The 26,681-nt window shown below is 36.4% G+C and overlaps 1 protein-coding gene across 6 annotated transcripts in view; it reads left to right on the top strand.

The window, feature by feature from the left end:
- LOC105468363 (phosphatidylinositol-binding clathrin assembly protein-like) overlaps positions 1-26,681 on the top strand; it is a 61,126-nt gene that overhangs the window by 19,236 nt on the left and 15,209 nt on the right. For 2 of the 6 annotated variants that reach the window (XR_011618356.1, XR_011618355.1), the window contains 2 exons: positions 1,415-1,494; positions 6,217-6,347. The gene's annotated coding sequence lies outside the window, so the exon portion shown is untranslated. Of the gene's footprint in view, positions 1-1,414; positions 1,495-2,627; positions 2,735-6,216; positions 6,348-6,455; positions 6,487-26,681 lie in introns of those variants that run through there. The other 4 variants (XR_011618359.1, XR_003015142.2, XR_011618357.1 and 1 more) reach the window with 4 other exon arrangements.

Here is a 26,681-nt window from a genome sequence, read left to right as displayed (position 1 = left end):
CAGCTCCCAAGCAACCCCAAACGCCCATCTAACTCCCACTGTGCCCCCACCAAAGGCACCAAGTCTGTTTCCAGGGAGTGGGCGAGCAGGGCTGAGAACTTGCCCCAGGCTACCAGCCTCCCAGCTACGACAGCAAGGATGGCTTTTGTGCCTCCCCGCCTGTGGAGTGTGTACACTGGATTTATGCCCTCCCCTGAGTTCTGGCCAGGAGACTTCACGATCAGTTGGAATTTTTACAAAGTTCAGCTGGAGGTTTCCTTTTCCCAGTACCTCTGCTAGTCCTCCCCAAGGATCCATATGAGACAAAGCAGAAATGGTTTCCCAGGGAACCCAGTGAGCTCGTAGGGTTTTTTCTGCTGTTTCCTCTACCCCTGTATTTTGTTCAGCTCTCTAAATTGACTCAGCTTCCAGTAAAGTCAGAATCTTCTCCTGTGATCTAGACCTTCAGGTTCCCCAGTGAGGGTGTGTGTTCAGCTTGGGCAGTCACAGTATTCAGGGTGTCTCCTGGGTCCTGCAGGAGCAATCCACTTCCTTCAGAGGGTCTGCGGGTTCTCTCGGCTTTTCTAATTGATTCCTTCAGTAGTTCTGGAGCAAAAGTTCACAATGCAGAGTCTCACACTGCTCTGTCTGTCCACCTGGGAGCTGCAATCTAGTCCTCTAGTCTATTTTTAATGGAAACAGAATAAAAATATACATCCACATTCATTCAGCAAATATTAATTAAGCACTTACTATGTGCCAGGCACTTAAGATTCATCAGTGGACAAAACAGACAAAATCCCTGTCTTCATGGAGCTTGTAGTCTATTGCAGGGAAACAGACATAAACATATACAGGAATGAAATCCGTTATGTTAATGAAAATTAGTGCCTTGGTGAAAATAAAGCTTATTGTTAATGAGATCGTTGGAAGCCCAATGCCTTCTGAGGAGATAAATATTTTAGCAGTTTTTTGATCATTTTAAGAAACTTTTTTTTTTTTGTTTTTAAAAACGTATTTTATTTTTTTGAGAGAGGGTTTCACTCAGTGGCCCAGGCTACAGTGCAGTGGGTCAATCACTGCAACCTTGACTTCTGCGGACTTAGGTGATTCTCCCACCTCAGCCTTCCAAGTAGTTGGGACTACAGGTGTGCATCATCATGCCCGGATAATTTTTCTATTTTTTGTAGAGATGAGGTCTCACTGTTGCCCAGACTAGTCTCAAACTCCTGGACTCAAACAATCCTCCTGCCTTGGCCTCCCAAAGTGTTGGGATTACAAGTGTGAACCACTGCACCTAGCCTAACAATGTGTTTTAGATCATAGTTTGAAAATCTGATTTGATACCAAGATGCTACTTTTAATAATGAATTTACATGTAGCAATTTTAGCTTTAATGAGGCACCTTAATTTTTGCTCATAATAACTTTTTTAGGTACCCCACGGTTTACTTGAAGTACTAAAACAACATTTAGCTTCTTTGGAAGAGAAAAATGACACTTTACCTCCTTACTGGTAAGTTAATAATGTCTTAATGTAGGTTAATTTTGTTTCCCTCTAGATAATTTTCTGCATCTTAAATAATATGTGATCAACTAAATAAATTATGGGCTATGAATATGATGGAATACTATTCAGCTATTTTAAATGATGATATGGGACCGAAGTTTTCAGTCTTTCGTGGGATTCCACATTCTTCACAGGATGATATGCTTCACAAAGGAACATCTTTTATTACACTGAATGATTTGCAAAGTCAGAGATTGGGATGGGAATATTCAAGAATTTGATTCCTTCCCCTAGGGGCTCCTCTAGTGAGAATAACTATTATTGTAGAAAATTATTTAATGACATGTCAAAGTGCTCATTCATTAAATAGAACACATAGTAACATTCAAGACATGTGTACAGATACACGCATCTATCTACACATACACATACATGTACTCTGCTATATGTGCATATACATATAAACTGAATAATACAAAATTTGAAGTATGTCACCCCAAACTGTTCACATTAGCTATTTCTTTTTTCTTTTTCTTTCTTTTTTTTTTAGACAGAGTCTCACTCTGTCACCCAGGCTGTAGTGGAGTGGCGTGATCTCGGCTCACTGCAATCTCCACCACCTGGGTTCAAGTGATTCTCCTGCCTTAGCCTCCCCAGTAGCTGGAATTACAGGCACACGCCACCACACCCTGCTAATTTTTGTATTTTTAGTAGAGACGGGGTTTCACCATGTTGGTCAGGCTGGTCTCAAACTCCTGATCTCAGGTGATCCGCTGCCCTCAGCTTCACAAAGTGCTGGGATTGCAGGCGTGAACCACTGCACCCAGGCTTAGCTATTTGTGAGTGTAACAATTATGGCTGATTTCAGTTTTCTTGTTTGTATTTTTCTATATTGTCCACAATCACTACAAAGGTCATGTAATATTAATTCATTAGACTTTTTAAGGTTGTATTGATTGTAATCTATTTATATTATCACCTTCTCTTAGACCACAAGCCCATTGACTATTTCTTAATTATCTTTATCACAGATTGACATATAGTTAGTATATAGTTGGAGAGATGGATGGATAGATGGATAAATCAAAGAAATGTAAGTTTAGCTAGGTAGAATATATGTAATTCTATTTGTTCTCCAGTGTGCCTCATATTTATTGTGATCTTTTAAGTCTCCAACCTGCATTGACTCCATCCTTCCCAAATAGTCCAGTTGTGACAGCTTCAGCAAGCAGAGCTTGGTTTGCAGGTAATATGGCATTATTACATAATTATGTCAGTAATAACTGAAGATGGGATTAGAATCTTTAATTTTTTTCACTGCTAAACTACCAACTGTGTCTACTGCCTCTTCCTGAAGCAGTATTTGACTCAGCATTTTCATTCCTAGGAATTTATTCCACATATATATTCACAATTGTGAAATGATATATGATCAAGAATATTCATTGCAACATTATAATGGCAATGGCACAATTAATAAGAGGCTTGTTTTTCTATACTGAAATGGAACAATCTCCAAGTTATATTGTTAAATGACAAATGAGCAAGATGTGAAACAAAATATAGTATACTATCATTTTTGTTTTTTAAGATAGTAAAAAGAAAGAATATGTATGTAATGCCTGGAAGGATATATAAGAAATGAGTTAAAATGGGCTGCTTCCAAAAAGAGTGTGGTGGTTCATGGAAAGAGATGGGTGGGTGAGTCTCCACCATATACCATTTTCTAACTTTTGAAATTATGCCATGAAAATAATTACCTATGATTAATATATAAAGTTTACAGAGGAACAAAAATATACATACATTCAGTGTGATACTTTGTGGAAATCCTTTGTAATTTCTTACATTTAGTTTACCTCATACTTAAGTGGTGTTCTGGAGCCATAAATTTCCAGGAATTTTTCTAGCTGGTTGATGTCACATTGGCAACTTGAAATTGGTCACGATGGGAGTATTTACACTACAGAAATGGGCAAACACTACAAATTAAGCCTTTTTTTTTTTTGATGGAGTCTCTTGCTCTGTCACCAGGCTGGAGTGCAGTGCAACCTCTGCCTCCCAGGTTCGAGCAATTCTCCTGCCTCAGCCTCCGGAGTAGCTGGGACTACAGACACGCCACCACGCCCAGCTAATTTTTGTATTTTTAGTGGAGATGGGGTTTCACCATGTTGGCCAGGATGGTCTCAATCTCTTGACCTTGTGATCTGCCTGCCTTGGCCTTCCAAAGTGCTGGGATTACAGGTATGAGCCACTAAACCCAGCCTTTTCCTTGAGAGCTGTTTGTTATACATTTACTGGCACACAACTGCTCATAGGCAGCCATATTTTGGTTATCTCTACTCTAGACACAAATCCATGTAATAATGAGCAATATTATCATAGGGCTTATATAGCAATATTATCATAGGGTTTATATGCATTTGAATTAAATTTTGTTCGTATTTTAACTTAAATATTTAGACTGTATTTTAAATGTTTTTATTTTTCTGATATATATATATTTTCAATGGACAAATCTTCTGCATTTTTAATGGTGAGTTCAACCAAAGCTATGATGAACATAAGTTCTTTGAGTAAAACAATGTGTATAGAAAAACTATACACTTGATTTATTTCCAAAAGAATAACTACTGTCACTTTTCTGAGTCGCTGTGCTTTGGGAATTATTAGTGCTTACAACAGATGTTACAAGACAGTTTAATACGGTGGTTAAGAAAATAAGCTATGGATTCAGTTCGATGTGCATGTATTCTAAAGGCCTATAGGCGTGATTACCAACAGACCAATACTGACTACTAGTGATCTCCACAGTAGTGTCACCCTCATTGCTTCAACCAATTCTGTTGACAATCCTGTGACCAGTTGAAACCACTTTTTCTCTTAAATTACTGTAATTTTAAAATGCTGGCCATGGAGCCAGAGTGCTTGGATTCCAATTTCACTCTGCCATTCATAGATTGTGTTTTTGGGCAGATCATTTAGCCTCTCTGTACCTCAGCTTCCTTATCCTTTTAAGATTGCTGGCAAAATTAAATGAGTTGATATACGTAGAGTGATTAGAACAGTGCCTGGCCCATAGTAAGTGCTGTTATTGTTGTTTTTGTACTTCTATCCTTCTATCACTCTTACCAACTTATTCCATGGTAAACCAAAAGCTCTATCCTTGGCAGTTTAACTGAATGATTTTTCTCTATCTCTGGCCTTGGTTGGAGATACTTCCCTTAGGGTTTTAATTACTATGTATATTCTGGAGAGAGAGAGACAGAGAGAGAGAGAGAGAGAGAGAGAGAGAGAGAGAAAGAGAGAGATTATATTTCTGTTTACATTTATGTCTACAGCTCCAAACTTATATATCCAGCTGTCTACTGGACTTTTCTGCTTGCATGTTCTACAATTATCTCAAACTCAATTTATACAAAACGAAATGGCTCACTTACCATCTCCCAAACCTTGCTCCTTTGCCTTTGGCGTGTGCTTAGTAAATGGCACTGTTGTCCATTCAGGTGCTCAGTTGATACCAGGGAATTATTTTTGACACTTCCTTCTCCCTCACTTCCATATGCAACCCATTACCAAATCCTATTCATTCTACTGCTCAATGATGTGTCAGTTCTCTCCACTTCTATCTGTCCAAACTGCCTCAACCTTAGCTAAAACCACTGTCATTTTTCTCCTGGATTACTATAATAACTACATAACTGGCCCCCCTACATCCATTTGCCCTCCTATAACCCATTCTGAATATGGCAATCAGAGTGATATTTTAGAAAGTCAAATATAATCATGCTGTTCCCTTGATCAAAACCCTTAAGAGAATTTCAGTTATCCAAGGATGTAGCCTACAAGCTTCATTTTGTGTTGTTCTTGCTCAACTTTCTGGGATACTGGAGTTGTTTCACTTATTTACACATCCCCTAGGGTCTTTCTAATTCTCAGGCTGGAATCCTTTTCTCTCCTTCCCTTGGCCCTAATCCTCATGGCTTATATAATTTATATTTTATCCTTTAAGTCACAGATTAACTAACACAGAAGACTAATTCTTGACTTCCTAGATGAAGTTAAATTTCCTTGATACATTCATGTAATATTCTGTACTTCTTCTTTTATAATATTCAACAAATTATAATTTTACTCAGATCTTTTACTCATACTTCTCCTGCAGGATCACCATGGTTCACTTTCTCACATCCTTTAGGTCATTACTTAAAAGCACCCTTCTTGGTGAGCCATTCCTATTTAAAATTTAAATTACTGCATGTGCCAAGCTAAATACATGAAGCAAAAACTATTAGAAATACATGGAGAACTTGAGAAAAATACTGTTATAATGGGCAATTTCAAACCATCTCTTTCATTATTGGACATATCTCTCCCACTGACATGTCATGTCTCTTTCCCTGATGTTTTATCCTTAGCATTTATCAGTATCCGACATAGCATATACTTCATCTTTGTTGTTTACTGTCTCCATTAGAATGTAAATCACATGAAGGCAGGGATTTTTATCTTTTTTTCCTCACTGCTGTATGTTTAGCACCTAGTACAATGTCTGGCACATAACGAGGGCTTAATTAAAATTTATTCAATAAATAACTTAAAATCACTCCTCTTTTACCTAATAATTTGAGGTCCTGTTAGTTTGTAATGGGAGGGTACGCATATGTCATTACTGTATTGACATAAACTAGGTTTATGTTTTCATCTCATTTTGTCTCTTATTTTTAGATTATTTTGACTACATGATACATTACAACCATCATTATCTTCGCAAGCCCACGAACCTGTTGGAACCAGACAGCAAGGTGGAACGATTATAGCAAACAACCTAAATGGCTCACCTGCTAGCCTTGTAGGAAGTAAACATCTATTTTTAAATTAATATTTTAAATATATTTTAAAATGCATTTTAAGAAAAAGCATTTACACAAAAATAATGTAAAACTTGTGTTTGTTTTATGAAACAGATTTTAACTTTGAAGAAATCCCAGTCAACAGGTAAGTTTTTATTATTTAAGAAAAGACAGAGAGGGATGGCTGGGCAGGAAAGAAAAAAAAAAAGGACAACCAATAAATATATGCCAGAGGAAAGGGCTTGTAAGAGTAAGAACTAGAAAATAATTTTCAAATTAGATATCATAACTACTTGTTATGAAACTCTATAATGTGGACTTTTTAAACTTAAATAATTAAAGTGGAAAATTTATTTATTATGCACTATCCTAACTTTTGTAGGTAAAGTTCTTGGTTAAAGTATACTGTATTACGATTCTCCATGGTTAACCAATGTCAACTTCAATGAGTTAACTCCTAAAATTTCAGCCAAAAAAATAACAGGGAAATGGAAACCAAAGGAAGGCAGAAGTGATAATATTAACAACAAATAATATAGAATGTAAGGCTAAAAGCCAGGTAAAGAGGGTAAGGATAAGGATTTTTAGGCCTTATCTGACAAAAAGGGCATGATCTGATATTAATCAGCTGGGGGAAACAGCATGGCCTGTTTCTTCAGATTCTTCTCTGTGACCTTTTGCCTTCAGACATAAGGATGTTTCTTACCTGGAGTTTTAGGCCTACCTAAAACTTCCTCCTTTAAGGATGAGGAGGGATATCATATAATGATAAAAGGCACTATTTATTAAGACATAACAGTATTAATGCTGTAGCACTAAGCTAAATATAGAAAGCAAAAGTTATTAGAAATACATGGAGAACTTGAGAAAAATATAATTATAATGGCATTTTCAAATCACTTCTTTCATTATTAGACAGGTCTAGTAGATAAAACATAAGTAAAGACAAAGGAATTCAAATAAAACGTAACAAATAAATAACAGTAATAAACCAGAACACACACACACACACACACACACACACACAGAGAGAACGTTCATTTTCTTTAAAGCAGTAATATACTTGGCCATAAAGAAAACCGTAACAAAATTTTGAAGAATTTTACAGTCTATATTTTCTCGTAATTCAATAAAATTAGAACTAATTAATAAAAATTTGACCATGAAAATTTTAACTATTTAGAAATTTAAAAATATAGTTCTTTTGCCCAAGAGGAAATCAAAGGAAAATTATTAACTATCTAAGGCAATGAAGAAGAAAACTTCATACCAATGCTAATAGGGCACTGTGAGAGCTAAAACTTAAATAAAAATGTGTGGCTTTAAATATCATTATTGTTTAAAAAAGATAAATTTTAAGAAAATTTCATTTTTATCTTAAGAAAGTAGAAAATAAAATAATTAGGAAGATAAAATTTTTAAAGATAAAAACTTAAATTAATAACACTACCAACAAAAACAGATACAAAATTCCTTGTAAAGTCTAATAAAATAAGCTCCTCTGATTAAATAGAAAAGAGAATGCAAAAGTTTACAACATTGGGAATAAAAGAGCTGACAGCTAGAAGAGAGATTAAAATAATTATGATTGTGCAACCATTTGGCAACAGCCTATTTGAAAATCTAGAGGAAATGGATGATTTCCAAGCAAAATATAAATTACTATATACCATCCAAGAAGAAGCAGAAAGATGCATAGACCAATTACCACATAAGTCTTTGAAAATTAACAAAGAAAGGAAGCTGCTGACTGGTCTCATGTAGTCATTATATTTGGCAGAATCCTACAAAAAATATTAACAAATAAAATCCAAGAATATATAGTTTTATAATCTTAAGTATCTAGTAAAGATAATATAAACTTGATTGACTAGTAAACCTGGGTATAAAAAATTGTATGCCTGTATTACATTTAATGCTGACAACTCTGAAGATATTCCAGTTTTTATTTTACCAATGACAACCTTTCTTTTAAAAATGTGTCTTGAACATTTATTTATTTTTAATTGACAAAATTTATATATTTATGTTGTACAACAGGTGTTTTAATATACATTGTGGAATGATTAAATGAATTAACATGTCAGTTCCCTCATATTTTTAATCTTTTTTTTTTTTTTTTTTTTTTTTTTTTGAGACGGAGTCTCGCTCTTGTTGCCCAGGCTAGAGTGCAATGGCACAATCTCGGCTCACTGCAACCTCCGCCTGCCAGGTTCAAGTGATTCTCCTGCCTCAGCCTCCCAAGTAGCTGGGATTACAGACATGCGCCACCACACCTGGCTAATTTTTTTTTTTTTAAATTTAGTAGAGATGGCGTTTCACCATGTTGGTCAGGTTGGTCTCGAACTCCTGACCTCAGGTGATCCACCCACCTCAGCCTCCCAAGGTGCTGGGATTACAGGCGTGGGCCACCACCCCCGGCCATTTTAAACCATTTTTTGTGGTGTGAACATGTAAAATCTACTTTCAGCAATTTTGAATATTCAATACACTCTTATTAACTACAATCAATGTGTTGTACAATAGATCTCCTGAACTTACTCCTCTGTCTAGCCAAAGCTTTGTATCCTTTGATCAACATCTCCCCAATCCCTTTTCTCCCCAAGCCTCACTGCCCCTGGTAACCACAATTTTACTCTCTGCTTCTATGAGTTCAACTTTTTTTAGATTCCACATATAAGTGATATCATACAGTATTTATCTTTCTGTGTCTGGCTTATTTCACTTAGCATAATGTCCTCCAGTTTCATCTAGGTTGTTGCAAATGTCCACTGTCACTATTCTAGACCAGGCCACTTGAGACCTCTTGCTTGGATGACTTGAAAAGACTTTCTAACTGACTTCTTCACTCTATCTTACTTGCCCACTGTTCATGTTCCATACTCCTCCCAGACTAATCTTTCAAAAATGTAAACATGATCATGTTATAGCTTCAGTTCCCCACTGAAGGGGAAGGATTTCTTTATTTTTATAATGAAATAGTATTTCATTATGTGTATACCACAGTTTCTTTATCAGTTCATCCACTGATGGACACTTAGGTTGATTCTGTATCTTGACTTGTGAATAGCGATGCAATGAACATGGGAATGCAGAGATCTCCTCAATATACTAATTTCAAGTCTTTTGGATATATACCCAGAAGTAGGATTGCTGGATCATATGGCAGTTCTATTCTTAACTTTTTGAGGAAAACCACAGTTTTCCATAATGGCTGTACTAATTTATATTCCCACCAACAGTGTACAAAGGTTTTCTTGTCTCCACATCCTTGCCAACACTTACCTTTCATCTTTTTGATAATAGCCATTCTGACAGATATGAGCTGATATCTTGTTGTGGTTTTAATTTGCACTTCCCTAATGATAAGTGATGTTGAGCATTTTTTCATATATCTGTTGGTCATTTGTATGTCTTTATTTGAAAAATGACTGTTCAGGTCCTTTGCCCATAATTGGGTTATCTCTTTTCTTGTTATTGAGTTGTCTGAGTTCCTTATGTATTTTGGATATTAACCCCTTTTCAGATGTATTGCTTTCAGATATTTTCTCCCAATCTATAGGTTTTGTCTTTACTCTGTTAATTGTTTCCTTTGCTATGCAGAAGCTTTTTAGTCTGATTTAATCCTATTTGTTTATTTTAGCTTTTGTTGCCTGTGCTTTTGGGGTCAAATCCAAAAAATTATTGCCCCAACTAATGTCATATAGTTTTTCCTCTGTGTTTTATTCCAGTAGTTTTACAATTTCAAGCCTTATGTTTAAGTCTTTAATGCATTTTGAGTTGATTTTTGTATATGGTGTGAGATAAGGGTTTGATTTCATTCTTCTGCATGTGAATATTACGTTTTCCCAGCACCGTTTATTGAAGAGAGTGTTCTTTTCCCATTACATCTGACATGAAGTGGTGTCAGCCTTCAGAGATGGAAATTAATGATGGAATAAACTGGCAGTTGAATACCTTCACCTGCACATCAACCATATGGAATTCCATTGCTGCTCCTCTTCCCTACATAGTAACATTTGTGCTGTATTATTACTCTAGTTTTTTGATATATGCATATAACATAGAAAATTGTATTAAGGATGTAAGTAGAGCAAGAAATGTTTTCTTTTTAATCATTTTTAATGTATTGCACTAATACTTATAAGTATATTAAACTATTTCATAAATTGAAATGTGAAAATTCACATTAGGACCTCTATAAGGCCTACAGTTCTCTTCTCATCACAGAATCTACACTTCCACTATTTTGCTCTACTTTTATTGTGCACCTATTAGGTACCATGCACTGTGCTAAGTGGTAAAGACACAGAATCAAATAGGAACTAGGTTCTACTCTCAAGGAGCTACTGTAAGGGTAGATGAAATAAAGACATTGAATATTTTAAGTGCTAAGATGGAACACTTCAGAGGGTATATTGATTAATTTTACAAGGAAACTGAACATGAGGTAAAAGGGGATGAGGTGAATCTATTGTATATTTCAAAATAGCTAGAAAATAATAATTTGAGTGGTTCTAAGATAAAGAAAAGACAAATATTTAAGGTGATGGATATCCCAATTGCCCTGATTTGATCTTTACAAATTACATGAATGTGTTATCACATGTATTCCCGAAATATGTACATTTGTTATGTATCAATAAAAATTTTTTTCAGAAAGGGGATGAGGTAAATTGATAGTCACCATGTAGCAGGATCGATAAGGAATTAGACAGACCAATGGGGTTGAGGAGGATATTTATTATTTAGGTGCACCAGCCCAGTTTGGATTAACATCCAAAGGACTGAGCCCTGAACAAAGAGTTAAGTTACCTTTTAAGCATTTTGTGGGGATGGAGAGAGATCTGGGCAGGGGGAAGCATATTACAGAGCAAGAAACAATGACAGTTATTCAATTAATTGAGACATGCTTTACATCATTTCTTACTTTTTAAGGAAAAAAATGTTTTACTACTCGAGTTTATCTTTTTAGTGACCTTGCAGCTGCACAGCTAGAGAAACAGGGTCTTTACAATGCCTGGGAAAGGAGGAGAGATAAGGCTCACTAGCCACAGAAAAACAGGCAGCAGTTAATTTTTAAAGGACTCCAGCTCTTTCTCTTTCTTAAGGGGAATTGGGTTTTCTTACATACAACTGAGTTTCTGCTTACAAATTCTTTAATTTCTTTTTTTTTCTTTTCTTTTCTTTTTTTTTTTTTTTTTGTTTTTGAGACAGAGTCTCACTCTGTCACCCAGGCTGGAATGCAGCGGCGCCATCTCGGCTCACTGCAACCTCTGCCTCTCCAGGTTTAAGCAGTTCTCTGCCTCAGCCTCTGGAGTAGCTGGGATTACAGGTGCGTGCCACCACGCCTGGCTAATTTTTTGTATTTTTAGTAGAGACGGGGTTTCACCATCTTGGCCAGGCTGGTCTTGAACTCCTGACCTCGTGATCCACCCGCCTCGGCCTCCCAAAGTGCTGGGATTACAGGCGTGAGCCACTGCGCTTGGCCAATTTCTTTTAATTCCTTTTCCAAGCAGTTGACAAATAGGGCAAGTGCATCACAAGCAGAGGGAGCAGAAAACCAAATGGGATATTCAGAAAAGTGTAAATAGCTTAACATGGCTGTAGCATAATATATGACAGATGCAATAAGAGATAAAGGTAGAGAGGTTAATAGAGGCCAGAACTCGTAGGAACTTGTATAAAAGTTTATTTATTGGCAGTGGGGAGCCAAAGCTATAACATGATCATATTTACATTTTTGAAAGATTAGTCTGGGAAGAGTATGGAAGATGGATAGTAGGCAAGTAAGACAGAGCGAAGAAGTCAATTAGAAAGTCTTTTCAAGTTGTCCAAGCAGGAGGTCTCAAATGGCCCGGTTTAGAGTAGTGACAGTGGACATTGAAAGAAAGATTTCAGAGATACACAGATAGAATTAATGGGACTTGCTAGTAGATTGAAAGTTGAAAGATAGGTCTCCTATAAATTATGCAATTTTAAAATCCAAAAAGTTCTGGACAACAAGTTTAATTACTTAGTTAAGGTTTGTGATAAACTCTTTTGGCTGCAAAATGTTACCTGAACTGTAATGAGTCTATAGTCATTATTTATGATCTTGTTTGCATTTTGCTGCATAAATATTAATGCATTCGATTATAGGGTACTATCCCACCCCCCCTGAGGTGTTACATCATATGTTTTATATGTATTTTCCAAATTGTCTTTCTAATATACAGAACATTGTGAATTTCAAAACACTTTTGATCCCAAGGATTTAAAATATAGGATTGTGGACCTGTGCTATTTTTTTGTATGATTTTGCTTTAAAACTTCCTTGTTCCATAGATATAACAAACTGTACATTAACTATTGAGTAGATAGTGACTTTGTTTTTCTAATATCCAACTGAGATGTGTCTAGGAATGAAAATTTTGGTAGGGTTTGGGAAGAAGGAAGGAGTAACTTTGAAACATACTGAGGAAAGGTGTGACTGTGCTACTGCAATAGATTTGAAAATAAGGTAAGGCAGTTTGAGGGAAATGGATGCTTAGAAAATAGAGGACACAGATGACTAAGAAATACTAGAAAAGCTATAGCAAAGAAATGTGTTTTCAGTAAAGAAGATGAAATATAGAAATAACATAAAAATTTGGTTTAAATTTATATGCATAGAACTGTTAATAGTATTCCCTTATTTTCCTTTTAATCAATGTCTATGTGATCTGTAGTGTTCTCTACTCTTTCATTTCTTGATATTAGTGATTTATGTCTTCTCTCTCTTTTTTTTCTTTGCCTGGCTTAGAGGATTGATATGGTGTGGCTGGGTCTCCACCTAAATCCCATCTTGAATTGTAGCTCCCATAATTGCCACGTGTTGTGGGAGGGACCTGGTGGGAGATAACTGAATCATGGAGATGGTTTCCCCCATGCTGTTCTCACAGTAGTGAATAAGTCTCATGAGATCTGATGATTTTATAAGAGGAAACTCCTCTTGCTTGGTTCAGATTCTCTCTTATCTGCCTCTATGTAAGACTTGCCATTTGCCTTCCACCATGATTGTGAGGCCTCCCCAGCCACGTGGAACTGTGAGTCCATTAAACCTCTTTTTCTTTGCAGATTACCCAGTTTCAGGTATGTCTTTATCAGCAGCACGAGAACAGACTAATACAAGGATTATACATTTTAGTTTCAGTGAATTTTCTCTATTGATTTTTTTGTTTTCAATTTTATTGATTTCTACTCTTTGTTGTTTCCTTTCTTCTGCTTGATTTGGGTTTGCTTTGCTCTTCTTTTTCTAGTTTCCTGGGGTGGAGATTTAGATTATCGGGTTGATATTTTTCTAATACAAGTGTTTAACTCTATAAAATTCCCTCTAAGCCCTGCTTTAGGTATAAACCAAACATTTTATTATATTTTCATTTTCACTTAGTTCAAAATATTTTCTAATTTCTCTTTGACCCATTATTTAGACATGTGTTGTGTAATTTCTTTTTTTCTTTTTTCTTTTTTTTTTGAGACAGAGTTTTGCTCTTGTCACCCAGGCTGGAGTGCAATGGCATGATCTCAGCTCACTGCAACCTCTGCCTCCCGGGCTCAAGCAATTCTCCTGCCTCAGCCTCCTGAGTAGCTGGGATTACAGGTGCCCACCACCATGCCCGGCTAGTTTTTGTATTTTTAGTAAAGATGGGGTTTCACCATGTTGGCCAGGCTGGTCTGGAACTCCTGACCTCAAGTGATCCACTTGCCTTGGCCTCCCAAAGTGCTGGGATTACAGGTGTGAGCCACAGCGCCTGGCTGTGTTGTGTAATTTCTAAGTGTTGGACAATTTTCTTATCTTTCTATTATTGATTTCTAGTTTAATTCATTTGTGGCCAGAGAGAATATTTTGTATGCTTTAAATTATTTTAAATTGGTAAGTTTTGATTTATGACACAGGAGATGGTCTGTTTTTGTGAACATTTCATGGGCACTTGAAAACAATTATATTCTGCTATTGTTGGGTGAAATGTTAGGTAAGCATCAATTAGATTCCGTAGGTTGATTGCATTGTTCTTTTTTTTGCTGATTTCTGCAGAGTCCTTCTATACATCAGAATAGAGTATTAAGTACCCAGTTATTGTGGATTTGTTCATTTCTCCTTTCAGTCTGGTCAGTTTTTGCTTCATATAATTTGAAGCTGTGTTATTTGGTGTATACACATTCAGGATTATTATGTATTCTTGGTGGATTGATCCTTTTACCAATAAGTAATGTTCCCCTTTATTCCTGGCAACTTTCTTTGCTCTGAAGTCTACTTTGATATTAATGTAACAGCTTTCTTTTGAATAGTGTTTGTGTGTTATATCTTCTCTCCATTCTTTTACTTTTAAGCTGCCTATATCATTGTATTTGAAGTGAGTCTTGTCTATAGTGCAGAGTTGGGTTATTTAAAAAATCCATTCTAACAACCTCTGTCTTTTATTTGGTGTATTTAGAGCAATTGCACTTAATTTCATTATTGATGTTTGTATTTAGGTCTACCATTTTATTATTTTCTGTTTATCCTCTCTATTTTTGTTGTTGTTCCTCTGTTTCCTTTTTCCTGCCTTCTGGTTCTTTGAACATTTGTTTTGTCCCACAGGACCTGTGGCTGGAGTCACCTCAAAAGCAGGAGCAGTTGTGTTGGATAACAACCTAGGTGCCTTTGGACTGATCACCCTGGCACTTAGTACTTCTTTCTTTGGAATCCCAAACAGCCCCATCTCAGGACAGTTTGGGACACTCCATTGTGGGAACTCCTCTGCTCCTGTTCAAGGCCCCAGTTTTTGTTCAGGCCTCCTGGCAAAAACCTGGAGTGGCCTGGGTCACAGAGTGATCAAGCCACTCTGTGATTTTCTGTCAAGACTCAGAAAGAAAGTTGCGGGGAACTGGGGAAGCCCACAATATTTTTCAGTATTTCATTTTAATTTATACATTGTGATTTGAATTATATCTTCATGTAGTTTCCTTTAGTGCTTACTCTGGCCATTACCAAACACATTTCACAGTGAGTTTAGAATCAATATTTGACCACTTCAGTTGGAATGTAGAAACATTAGCACCATATGGGTCCAGCTTACCTTTTTCCCTTTATGTTATAGCTGTCTATTGATTACATCTACATACATTGAAAAACCATGCAGACAATCTTACACTTTTTGTTATCAACCATCAAACATGTTTTATAGAACTCAAGAGTGGCCAGGCGCGATGGCTCACGTTTGTAATCCCAGCACTTTGGAAGTCCAAGGTGGGCGGATCACTTGAGGTCATAAGTTCAGACCAGCCTGGCCAACGTGGCAAAACCCCGTCTCTAACAAAAATACAAAAATTAGCTGGGCATGGTGGTGGGTGCCTGTAATCCCAGCTACTTGGGAGACTGAGGCAGGAGAATCACTTGAACCCGGGAGGCACAGGTTGCAGTGAGCCGAGATTGTGCCACTGCATTCCAGCCTGGGCGACACAGCAAGACTTCATCTCAAAAAAAAAAAGAGTGGACAAATAGTCTGGTATAATTACCCAGGTAATTGACATTTCTGTTGCTCTTCCTTTTTCTTGATATTTCAAGTTTCCTTCTGGTATAATTTCCCTTGCTACCTGAAGAGCTTAGCAATGGAAGTTCTGGTGTTAGCAATTCTAGCTATGACTTCTCTTATTTTTCTTTCACTTGAGGATGGCTTTACTTCACCTTTATTCCTAAAGCAAATTTTCACTGGATATAAAATTCTGGATTGATAATTCTTTTCTTTCAGCGCTTGAAAAATGTGCCACTTTATTCTGGCCTCTGTGGTTTCTGATGAAAAATTTACAATCATTTGAATCATTGTTCTTCTATAGCCTATATCATTTTTTTCTGGGGCTGATTTCAAGATGTTTTTCTTTTTCTTTGTCTCTCGTTTTCAGAAGTTTGGCGATGAGGTCTGGGCATGGGTTTTGGGGGGGCATATGCTGTTTGGAGTCTATTCAGCTTGAATCTTCATTTCTATGTCTTTTGCCACACTTGGGAATAACTGGGAAATTTTCTACTGTTATGTCTTCAAATACTTTTTCAGCACTGCGCTTATTCACTCCTTATTCTCAGACTCCAATAACACAAATACTAGACGTTTAAATGTTGTAACAGTGGTCCCTGAAGCTCTGTATGGTTCTTTCAAATCTTTTTTTCTGTCCTTCAGTATGAATGATTTCTACTGGTCTGTCTTTAAGTTCACCGAATCTTTGCTCTGCCATCTCCATTCTGTTATTGAGTCCTTCCATGGAATATTTTAATTGTGTTATTGTATTTCCAGTTCTAAACTTTCCATTTGGTTTTTCTCTGTATCTTCCATTTATTTGATAATGCTTTCTTTCTTTCTTTCTTTCTTTCTTCTTTTTTTTTTTTGAGATGGAGTTTCGCCTTGTTGCCCAGGGTGGAGTTCAATGGCGCGATCTCAGCTCACTACAACCTCCGCTTCCCAGGTTCAAGCGATTCTCCTGCCACAGCCTCCCGAGTAGCTAGGGTTACAGGCATACACAACCAAGCCAGGCTAATTTTGTAATTTTTTTTTAGTAGAGACGGGGTTTCTCCATGTTGGTCAGGCTGGTCTCGAACTCCTGACCTCAGGTGATCCACCCGCCTCAGCCTCCCAAAGTGCTGGGATTACAGGCGTGAGCCACCGCGTCTGGCCAATGCTTTCTATTTTAACTTTTGTTGCAAAAGTGTTCATGATTGCTCATTCAATTATTTTTATAACAACCACTTTAATGTCTTTGTCAGATAATTCCAATATTTGTGTCATCTCATCATTGGCATCTGTTGATTGTTTTTTTCTGTGCAAATTGAGATTTTTGTGGCTCTTCATGTGCCAAGTAATTTTGGATTGCATCTTGTACATATTGACGTTATTTTGTAAGACTCCATCTTTTATTAAATTTTATGGAAAATATTGATATCTGTGTTTTAACAGGTGTTTCACCTGATTAGGTCTGAGCAGCAAGTTTTAGCTGCTTCTCTGGTCCCTGGTTCTAATGTCAGCCCAGTTTCCACAGCCTCTTGCTGTTCTTCAGGTCTGTCCTGCATGTGCACTACTCAGTGGTCAGCTGGGGACCTGCACATTGGTTTCTTCACTGGTTTAGTAATCAGAGTCTTTGCTATGCTCAAGATTAAATCCACCCATGCATGGGGGCAATGATAGTGAGCCAAGGAGTCGTAAAGTTTCCCTTTGGTATTTTTCAGTTTCCTGGTCAGAAACCACCTACTTCTGTGATAAAGACAAGTCAAGCTTTTGAGGGGTGTTAGGACAGAGATAGATTTATTAAGAGAAGTTTTCTGTCCCTGCCCTTATGGAGCCATAGCTCCACCTAATGGAAATGAATATTTCTCTCCCTCAGAACAGTGTTTGTCCTTTTGTTTCTTTTACTCAGCATTATATCTTCAAGGTTTATCCATGTTGTAGCATGTATTAGAATTTCATTTTTCAAAATTAATTAATTAAATTGACTATAATTGTATATATTTATGGAGTACGATGTAATGTTTTGATGTATGTACACATTTAAGATTCAATCAAGCTAATTAGCATATTCATCACTTCACCTCTTTAACTTTTTTTGCAGTGAGAACATTTGAAATATATCCTTTTAGCAATTTTGGAGTATATAATACATTATTAACTATGCTCACCATGCAGTGCAGTAGATCACTAAAACTTATTCCTCTTGTCTAACTCAAAATTTGTACCCTTTGACCGACATATCTCCTTTCCCTTCCCTCCCCACCCTTCATCTCTGGAAACCAGTGTTCTACTCTCTGTTTCTATGAGATTGACAAATTTTTAGATTCCACGTGTAAGTGAGATCATACAGTGTTTGTCTTTCTGTGCCTGGCTTATTTAGCTTAACCTAATGTCTTCCAGTTTCATCCAGGTTGTTGCAGTTGACAAGATTTTGAGATAATGGTCCAGTTTTATTCTTCTGCATGTGGATATCTAGTTTTCCCAGCACCATGTATTGAAAGCACTGTCCTTTCCCCATTGTATGTTTGTATTAGTCCATTCCCACAGTTCTGTAAAGAAATACCTGAGACTGGGTAATTTATAAAGATAAGAGACTTAATTGGCTCATAGTTCTGCAGGTTGTACAGGTAGCATGGCTGGGGAGGCCTCAGGAAACTTACGATCATATTGGAAGGTGAAGGGGAAGCAGATACGTCTTACGTGGCCGGAGCCAGAGGAAGAGAGTGAGGGGGAGGTGCTACACACTTTTAAACAACCAGATCTCGTGAAAACTCACTCACTATCATGAGAACAGCAAGGGGGAGATCCATCTCCATGATCCAGTCACCTCCCACTAAGCCCTTCCTCCAACACTGGAGATTATAATTTGACATGAGATTTGAGTGGTAACACAAATCCAAACCACATCAATGTTCTTGGCACCTTTGTTGAAAATCAATTGACTGTAAATGCATGGGTTTATTTGTAGACTTTTTATCCTGTTCCATTGGTCAATGTGTCTACTTCTATGCCAGTACCATGCTGTTTTGATTATCATAGCTTTATAATATAGTTTGAAATCAGACAGGGTGATGATTCCAGCTTTGTTCTTTTTGCACAAGATTGCTTTGGATATTTGAGTTTTAAACAATGGTTCCATAATATTCTCTCTATATATAATATATAATATTATATATATAATATTCTATTGTATATAATATTCTTTATATATAATTGAATATTATATAATTGTGATATATATAATTGTGATACATACATATATATACATATATATATATATCTCACATTTGTTTATCCATTCATCTGCTGAAGAACATCTGGGTTGTTTCAACCTTTTGGCAATTGTGAATAATGCTGCTATGAATATTAGTGAGCAAATACCTGTTTGAATCTTTCAATTCTTTTGATTCTGTATCCTGAGGTGGAATTGCTGGATCATCTGGTAATTTCGTATTTAATTTTTTGAGGAACCACCATACCATTTATCACAGCAACTGTACCATTGTACATTTCCACCAGCAACATATGAAAGTTCAAACTTCTCCACATCCTCAATACTTGTTATATTCTGTGTTTTTTGGGAGTGGGTGTTTGTTTGATGACAGCTATCTTAGTCAGTTTGAGCTGGTATAATAAATTGCCGTAGACTAGGTGGCTTAAACAAGAAAAATTTATTTCTCACAGTTCTAGAGGCTAGAAAGTCCAATATTAAGGCACTAGTAGATTTGTTGTCTGGTGAAGGTCCTCTTCTTGGTTTCCAGACTTCTTGCTGTATCCATCACATGGCAGAAAGAGAGCAAGAGTGCTCTCTGGGGTCCTTTTATTCCACTCATGAGGGTCCCACCCTCATAACCTAATTACCTCCCAAAGGCCCCATCTCCTATTACCATCACATTAGGGGTTAGGATTTCAACATATGAATTTGGGGGAGTGGACAGGAATATTCAGTCCATAACAATAGTCATATTAATGGGTGTGAAGTGGTATCTTATTTTGGTTTTGATTTGTATTACCCTAAAGATTAATGGTGAGCATCTTTGCATGTGCTTATTTGCCATTTGTATGTCTTCTTTGGAGAAAGTTTTATTCAAATCCTTTGGTCATTTTTTAATGTGGTTGCTTTGGTGTTGTCGACTTGTAGAAGTTCTTTGTGTATTTTGGATATTAACCCTATATCAGATATATAATCAGCAAATATTTTCTCCTATTTTATGAGTTATCTTTTTACTCTCTTAATAGTGTCCTTTGATGCACAAAGGTTTTTAATTTTGATATAAAGTCCAATTTATCTATTTTTCCTTTTGTTGCCTGTACTTTTGGTCTCAAATCCAAGAATTCATTGCCAAATCCAGTGTCATCAAAGTTTTCCCCTTTGTTTTCTTAGAAAATTTTTTGTAGTTTTAGTTCTTAAGTTTAGATCTTTGATTCCTTTTTAGTTAACTTTTGTCCCTGGTATGAGGTAAGGGCCCAACTTTATTCTTTTGTATGTCGATATTCAGTTGTCCCAGCACTATTTACTGAGAATACTGTCCTTTCCCTTATTGAATGGACTTGGTCAAAAATCAATTGACTGTACATGTGAGGGTTTATTTCTGGGCTCTCTGTTCTATTTCACTGGACTATATGTCTGTCCTTATGCCAGTACCACACTATTTTGATTATTGTTGCTTTGTAGTAACTTTTTTTTTTTCTTTTGACAGTGTCTCATTCTGTTGCCCGGGCTGGGCATACTACAAGCATACACTGCTATACCTGGGTAGTTTTTTTCTTTTGTTTTGTTTTGTTTTTGTTTGTTTGTTTGTTTTTTTAGTGTTGCCTAGGCTGGTCTCAAACTCCTGGCCTGAAGTGATCCTCCCACCTCAGCTTCTCAAAGTGTTGGGATTACAGGTGTAAGCTACTGTGCCCAGCCTGTAGTAAATTTTGAAATCAGAAAGTGTGAGTTTTCCAATTTTGTTCATGTTTTTCAAGATTATTTTGACAAATTGGGGTTCCTTAATAGTCCACATGCATTTTAAGATGGTTTCTTCTATTTCTACAAAAAAACCACTTTAAGGATTTTGATAGAAATTGCATTGCATCTGTAGATCACTTTGGGTAGTAAAGGTATATTAACAATACTAAGTCTTATCATCCATGAACATAGGATGCCTTTCCATTGACTTAAGCCTTCCTTAATTTTCTCTAGCAGTGTTTTATAGTTTTCAGTATACAAGTCTTTCATCTTTTTGGTTAAATTTATTTCTAAGTATTTTATTATTTTTGGTGCTATTTTAAATGTGATTGTTTTCTTAATTTCTTTTTTTTTTTTTTTTTTTTGAGGTGGAGTCTCGCTCTGTTGACCAGGCTGGAGTGCAGTGGCCGGATCTCAGCTCACTGCAAGCTCCGCCTCCTGGGTTTACGCCATTCTCCTGCCTCAGCCTCCCGAGTAGCTGGGACTACAGGCGCCCGCCACCTCGCCTGGCTAGTTTTTTGTATTTTTAGTAGAGACGGGGTTTCACCATGTTAGCCAGGATGGTCTCGATCTCCTGACCTTGTGATCCGCCCGTCTCGGCCTCCCAAAGTGCTGGGATTACAGGCTTGAGCCACCGCGCCCGGCCTCTTAATTTCTTCTTGGACTGTTCATCGCTAGTATATAGCAATGCAACTGATTTTTTTGTGTTAAATTTGTATCCTGCAACTTTGCCTAATTTCTTTATTAGCTCTAACAGGTTTTTGTGTGTGTGATTTTTAGGGTTTCTACATATAAGATCATGTCATCTGCAAACAGATAATTTTACTTCTTCCTTTCTGATTTGGATGCCTTTAATTTCTTTCTCTTGCCTAATTGTACTAGCTAGGACTTTCAATATTGTGTTCAATATAAGTTGTGAAAGTAGGCATCCTTGTCTTGTTCCTGATATTAGGAGGAAATGTTTCAGTTTTTAACCATTAACTATGATGTTAGCTGTGGTCTTTTCATATATGGCCTTTTTTATACTGAGGAAGTTCCCTTCTATTCTAAATTTATTGAGTGCTTTTATCATTAAAGGGCATTGAGTTTTGTCAAATGCTTTTTCTGCATTAATTGATATATCATATGTTTTTCCCCTCATGCTATTAATGTCATGTATTGCATTGATTGAGTTTTGTATGTTGAGTCATCATTGCATTCCAGGAATAAATCCTACTTGGTCATGGTGTATAATCCTTTTAATAAGCTGCTGGATTCAGTTTGCTAGTGTTTTGTTGAGGATTTTTGCATTAATGTTCATAAAGAATATTGCTCTACAGTTTTCTTCTATTGTCTTTGGCTTTGGTATCAAAATATAGTAGTTTCATAGAATAAGTTAGGACATGTTTTCTACGCTTCAGTTTTTTGGAAGACTTTGAGAAGATTTGGTATTAATTTTTCTTTTGATGTTTGTTAGAATTCGACAAACATCAAATTCAAAATTCATCTGGTCCCAGGCTTTTCTCTTTGGGAAGTTTTTGTTTACAGATTCAACCTCTTTATTAATTATAGATCTATTCAGATTTTCTATTTCTTCATGAGTCAGTATCTTATTTTTTTGATCACCACAAATTAGACATAAATATCATTGTTTTATATAGTCAGTGTTTGTTTAGATTTAAACACATTATTTACCATTTTGTTTCTCATCATTCCTTCTTCTATCTTAGACCTTCTGGATGGGATCACTTGAAGTACATCCTTAAAATTTCCACTGAGAAGAGTGTATTGGTGGTCAACTCAATTTTCATTTATTTCTGTATACTCTTCTAGTTTGACAGTTATTTTCTATTAGTACTCTGAAGATATCATTCTACTATATTCTGGCTTCTACCACCACCATTGATAAGACAGCTTTCAGTCTAATTATATTAGCTTTGTAAGCAGAATAATGCCCCCCCTCCCGCCCCAGAAGTCAATGCCCTAATCCATGGAATCTGTGAATATGCTTGGTTACATGGCAAAGGGGTCTTGAGGTTGCAGGTGGAATTAAGTTTGCTAATCAAATGACCTTAAAATCGGGAGATTATCTTGGCCGGCCCAATATAATCACAAAAGTCCTTAAAAGTGAAAGAGGGGGACAAGAGGGACATAAAAACAGATGTGATAATGGAAGCAAGATTAATGCTGCAGTTGCTGACTTTGAAGATAGAGCAAGGGGGACACAAGCCAAGGGATATGGGTGACCTCCAGAAGCTGGAAGGAGCAAAGAAACTGATTCTCCCCTGGAGCTTCTAGAAGGAATGAAGCCCTGCCAATACTTTGGTTTTAGCCCAATGAGATCCATGTCAGACTTCTGAGCTCCAGAACTGTGAGATAATACATTTGTATCATTTAAGCCCATAAGTTTCAGGTAATTTGCTATGGCAGCAGTAGAAAACTAATGTAGTGATTCTGAATTTTTTTTTTTTTTTTTTTTGCTGCTTTTAAAGTTTTGCCTTTTTAATAAGTAGGTTTATCTTGATATTTCTACAGGTAGATTGGTTTATTGATAGATTGATTGACTGATTTAACTTGCTTAAAATTTATTGGGGATTCTGGAATCTGAGAATTATGATTTTTCTCAGTTCTAAAAATTCTTAGCTGTTATACCTGTAAATATTGGCTTTCTTCCTTGTGCTCTAGTGCCTTCACTGGCAAGCCAATTAGACTTCTTTTATGTCTTTTCACTCTCCTTTTTATCTCTTAAGACTTCTCTCATGTATTCTATCTCTTTACTTCTATGTGCTTCATTTTGGATATTATCTCCAAATTTATATTCTGCTTTATGAATTCTGTCTCCATCTATGTCTAATTTGCAATTTAGCCCATCCATTGAAGGTTTGTGTTCTTGTAATTCAATCCTTCCATTAAAGTTTTAATTTCATTAGTTATGCTTTTAATTTCCAAGAATATATTCTTATGATCTGTTCTTTTTCGTAACATCCTGTTCAGTTTCATAATAACCTTATTTGTCTCTTTTTACAGTTTTTTACTTAAAGTCTGTTTTCTCTGATATAAGTGTAGCTACTCTTGCTCACTTTTGTTTTCCATTTGTGTGAAATATTTTTTTCCATCCCTTCACTTTCAGTCTGTATGTGTCTTTACAGATGAAGTCAGTTTCATCAAGATTATTATTGATAAATGAGGACTTACTCCTGTCATTTTGTTGTCTTCTGGTTGTTTTGTATATCCTTTGTTTCTTTCTTCCCTTCTTACTGCTTGTCATTCTGGTTTGGTGGTTTTCTATAGTAATAAGGTTGATTATTCTTTGTTTCTTTTTATATCTGCTCTACTAATGAGTTTTAATACTTCTGTGTGTTTTCATAATGCTGATTGTCTTTTCACTTCCAGATTCAGGACTTCCTTGAGCATTTCTTGTAAGGCCAGTCTGTTGGTGACAAATTCCCTCAGTTTTTGCTCATCTAGGAAAAACAAAACATCTGTTTGAGCATCTTTTCGTATATTTATTAACCACTAAGTTCACTTTTTAATGAAATACCTACTTAAGTTTTCACCTGTTTTTTGTTGGGTTATTTGTCATTCTCTTATTGCTTTATGAGTTCTCTACAAATTCTGGATACTATTCCTTTGTCAGCTATTTCTATGTCCCATATTTTTTTCTCTTTGTGACATTTCTTTTTCAAGAAAGTATTAATTAGTGGTTTAGGAGCATTTTTGATTAATCATGTTTCCTGATATGAGTTCTCAGAAATTTAAGAAATACACAAAGGAGCCAGGTGGGAGTTAAAATTCAGATCTAGCTTTATGACCTAAAATGTAGAACTTTGCAGTAAAGCTAGATTAGAGAAGATAGCAAGGGCTTCTACCTACCACTTCAAATTGAACTGACTCCCCCAGTCACTCTTGTGAAAACTGTAGAACTGGATGATGGAGACTTCAAAGGAACAGGAAGTTCTGCAAAGATGAGCCAACCTCTTAAGAAGGAGGTAGTAACAATGCATGCTACTGGCTAGTAGGCTTTAGACTAGGAGGACTTTATGTAATACTGTAGCATAGTGGTTAAGAGTACAGGCTTTGGCACCAGACTGCCTGACTTGGAAACCAGGTAGAGCCTACTTAATATCTGTGCAACCTTGGACAAAGTACAGAACCTCTCCATGCCTCAGTTTTCTTACCTGTAAGATGGGGATTAATATGTCACCCATCTTATAGGTTGTTATGAGGATTAAATGAGGTAACACATGTAAAATGCTCAGAATAGTGTCTAGGTCACAGTTAGTGCTCAAAAAATTTTAGTGATATGATGATGATGATGATGATGATGATGATGATGATAATGATGATGGAGATTGTGTGGCACAGTCCTCCTGCCCACTAAAATATGAGACATAAACCATTAATTAAATCCCCTCAGTCCTCAGGGAGGGATATGGAAATAAGAGGGCAAGGAGAATAACCATTTCCCCTAACAACAATTAAGAAGCTCTGTTGGTATTGAGAACACACTGGGTATAGTTCTCCCTTGACAGAATTTTCTAGAACCTTGCTATCCTTTATTATTCTCAAGCTTTAAAATTCATATGGTTCACCTAGAATTCTTAAAATGAAGCGGGTTTGGGATGGAGATTGAGATTCTGCATTTCTTTTTTTGAAAAAACTTTTAAATTTAGTTTTAAATGTTTATTTTATTTTAAGTTCTGGGATACGTGTGCAGGATGTGCAGGCTCATTACATAGCTAAACGTGTGCAATGGTGGTTTGCTGCACCTATCAACCCATCACCTAGGTATTAAGCCCCTCATGCACTAGCCATTTATCCTGATGCTCTCCCTCCCCTAACACTTCCTGCAGGCCCCAGTATGTGTTGTTCCCCTCTCTGTGTCCATGTGTCCTCATTGTTCAGCTCCCACTTATAAGTGAGAACATGTGGTGTTTGGTTTTCTGTTCCTGTATTAGTTTGCTGAGGATAATGGCTTCCAGCTCCATCCATGTCCCTGCAAAGGACATGATCTCATTCCTTTTTGTGGCCACATAATATTTTGTGGTGTATATACACCACATTTTCTTTATCCAGTCTATTATTGATGGGCATTTGGGTTGATTCCATGTCTTTGCTATTGTGAATAGTGCTGCAGTGAACATACGTGTGCATGTATCTTTATAACATAATGATTTATATTCCTTTGAGTATATACCCAGTAATGGGATTGCTGGGTCAAATGGTATTTGTGGTTCTTGGTCTTTGAGGAATCACCACACTGTCTTCCACAATGGTTGAACTAATTTGCATTCTCAGAAACAGCGTGAAAGCATTCCTATCTCTCCACAGCCTTGCCAGCATCTGTTGTTTCTTGACTTTTTAATCTGCACTCTGACTGGGGTGAGATGGTATTTCATTGTGGTTTTGATTTGCATTTCTCTAACAATCAGTGATGGTGAGCTTTTTTTTATATGTTCTCCACATAAATGTCTTCTTTTGAGAAGTGTCTGTTCATGTCCTTTGCACAGTTTTTTATGGGGTTGTTTTTTTCTTGTAAATTTAAGTTCCTTGTAGATTCTGGATATTAGACCTTTGTCAAATGGATAGCTTGCAAAAATTTTCTCCCATTCTGTAGGTGGTCTGTTCATTCTGATGATAGTTTCTTTTGCTGTGCAGAAGCTCTTAAGTTTAATTAGACCCCATTTGTCAATTTTGGCTTTTGTTGCAATTGCTTTTGACATTTTTGTCATGAAATCTTTGCCCATGCCTATGTCCTGAATGGTATTGCCTAGATTTTCTTCTAGGGTTTTTATAGTTTTGGGTTTTATATTTAAGTATTTTATCCATTTTGAGTTAATTTTTGTATAAAGTATAAGAAAGGGTCCAGTTTCAATTTTCTGCATATGGCTCGCCAGTTTTCCCAGCACCATTTAT

Source organism: Macaca nemestrina, chromosome X (genome assembly GCF_043159975.1).
Source record: "Macaca nemestrina isolate mMacNem1 chromosome X, mMacNem.hap1, whole genome shotgun sequence".
Taxonomy (NCBI): domain Eukaryota; kingdom Metazoa; phylum Chordata; class Mammalia; order Primates; family Cercopithecidae; genus Macaca; species Macaca nemestrina.
Note: the sequence above shows the minus strand (reverse complement) of the source record. Positions and strands in the feature narration are given on the sequence as shown.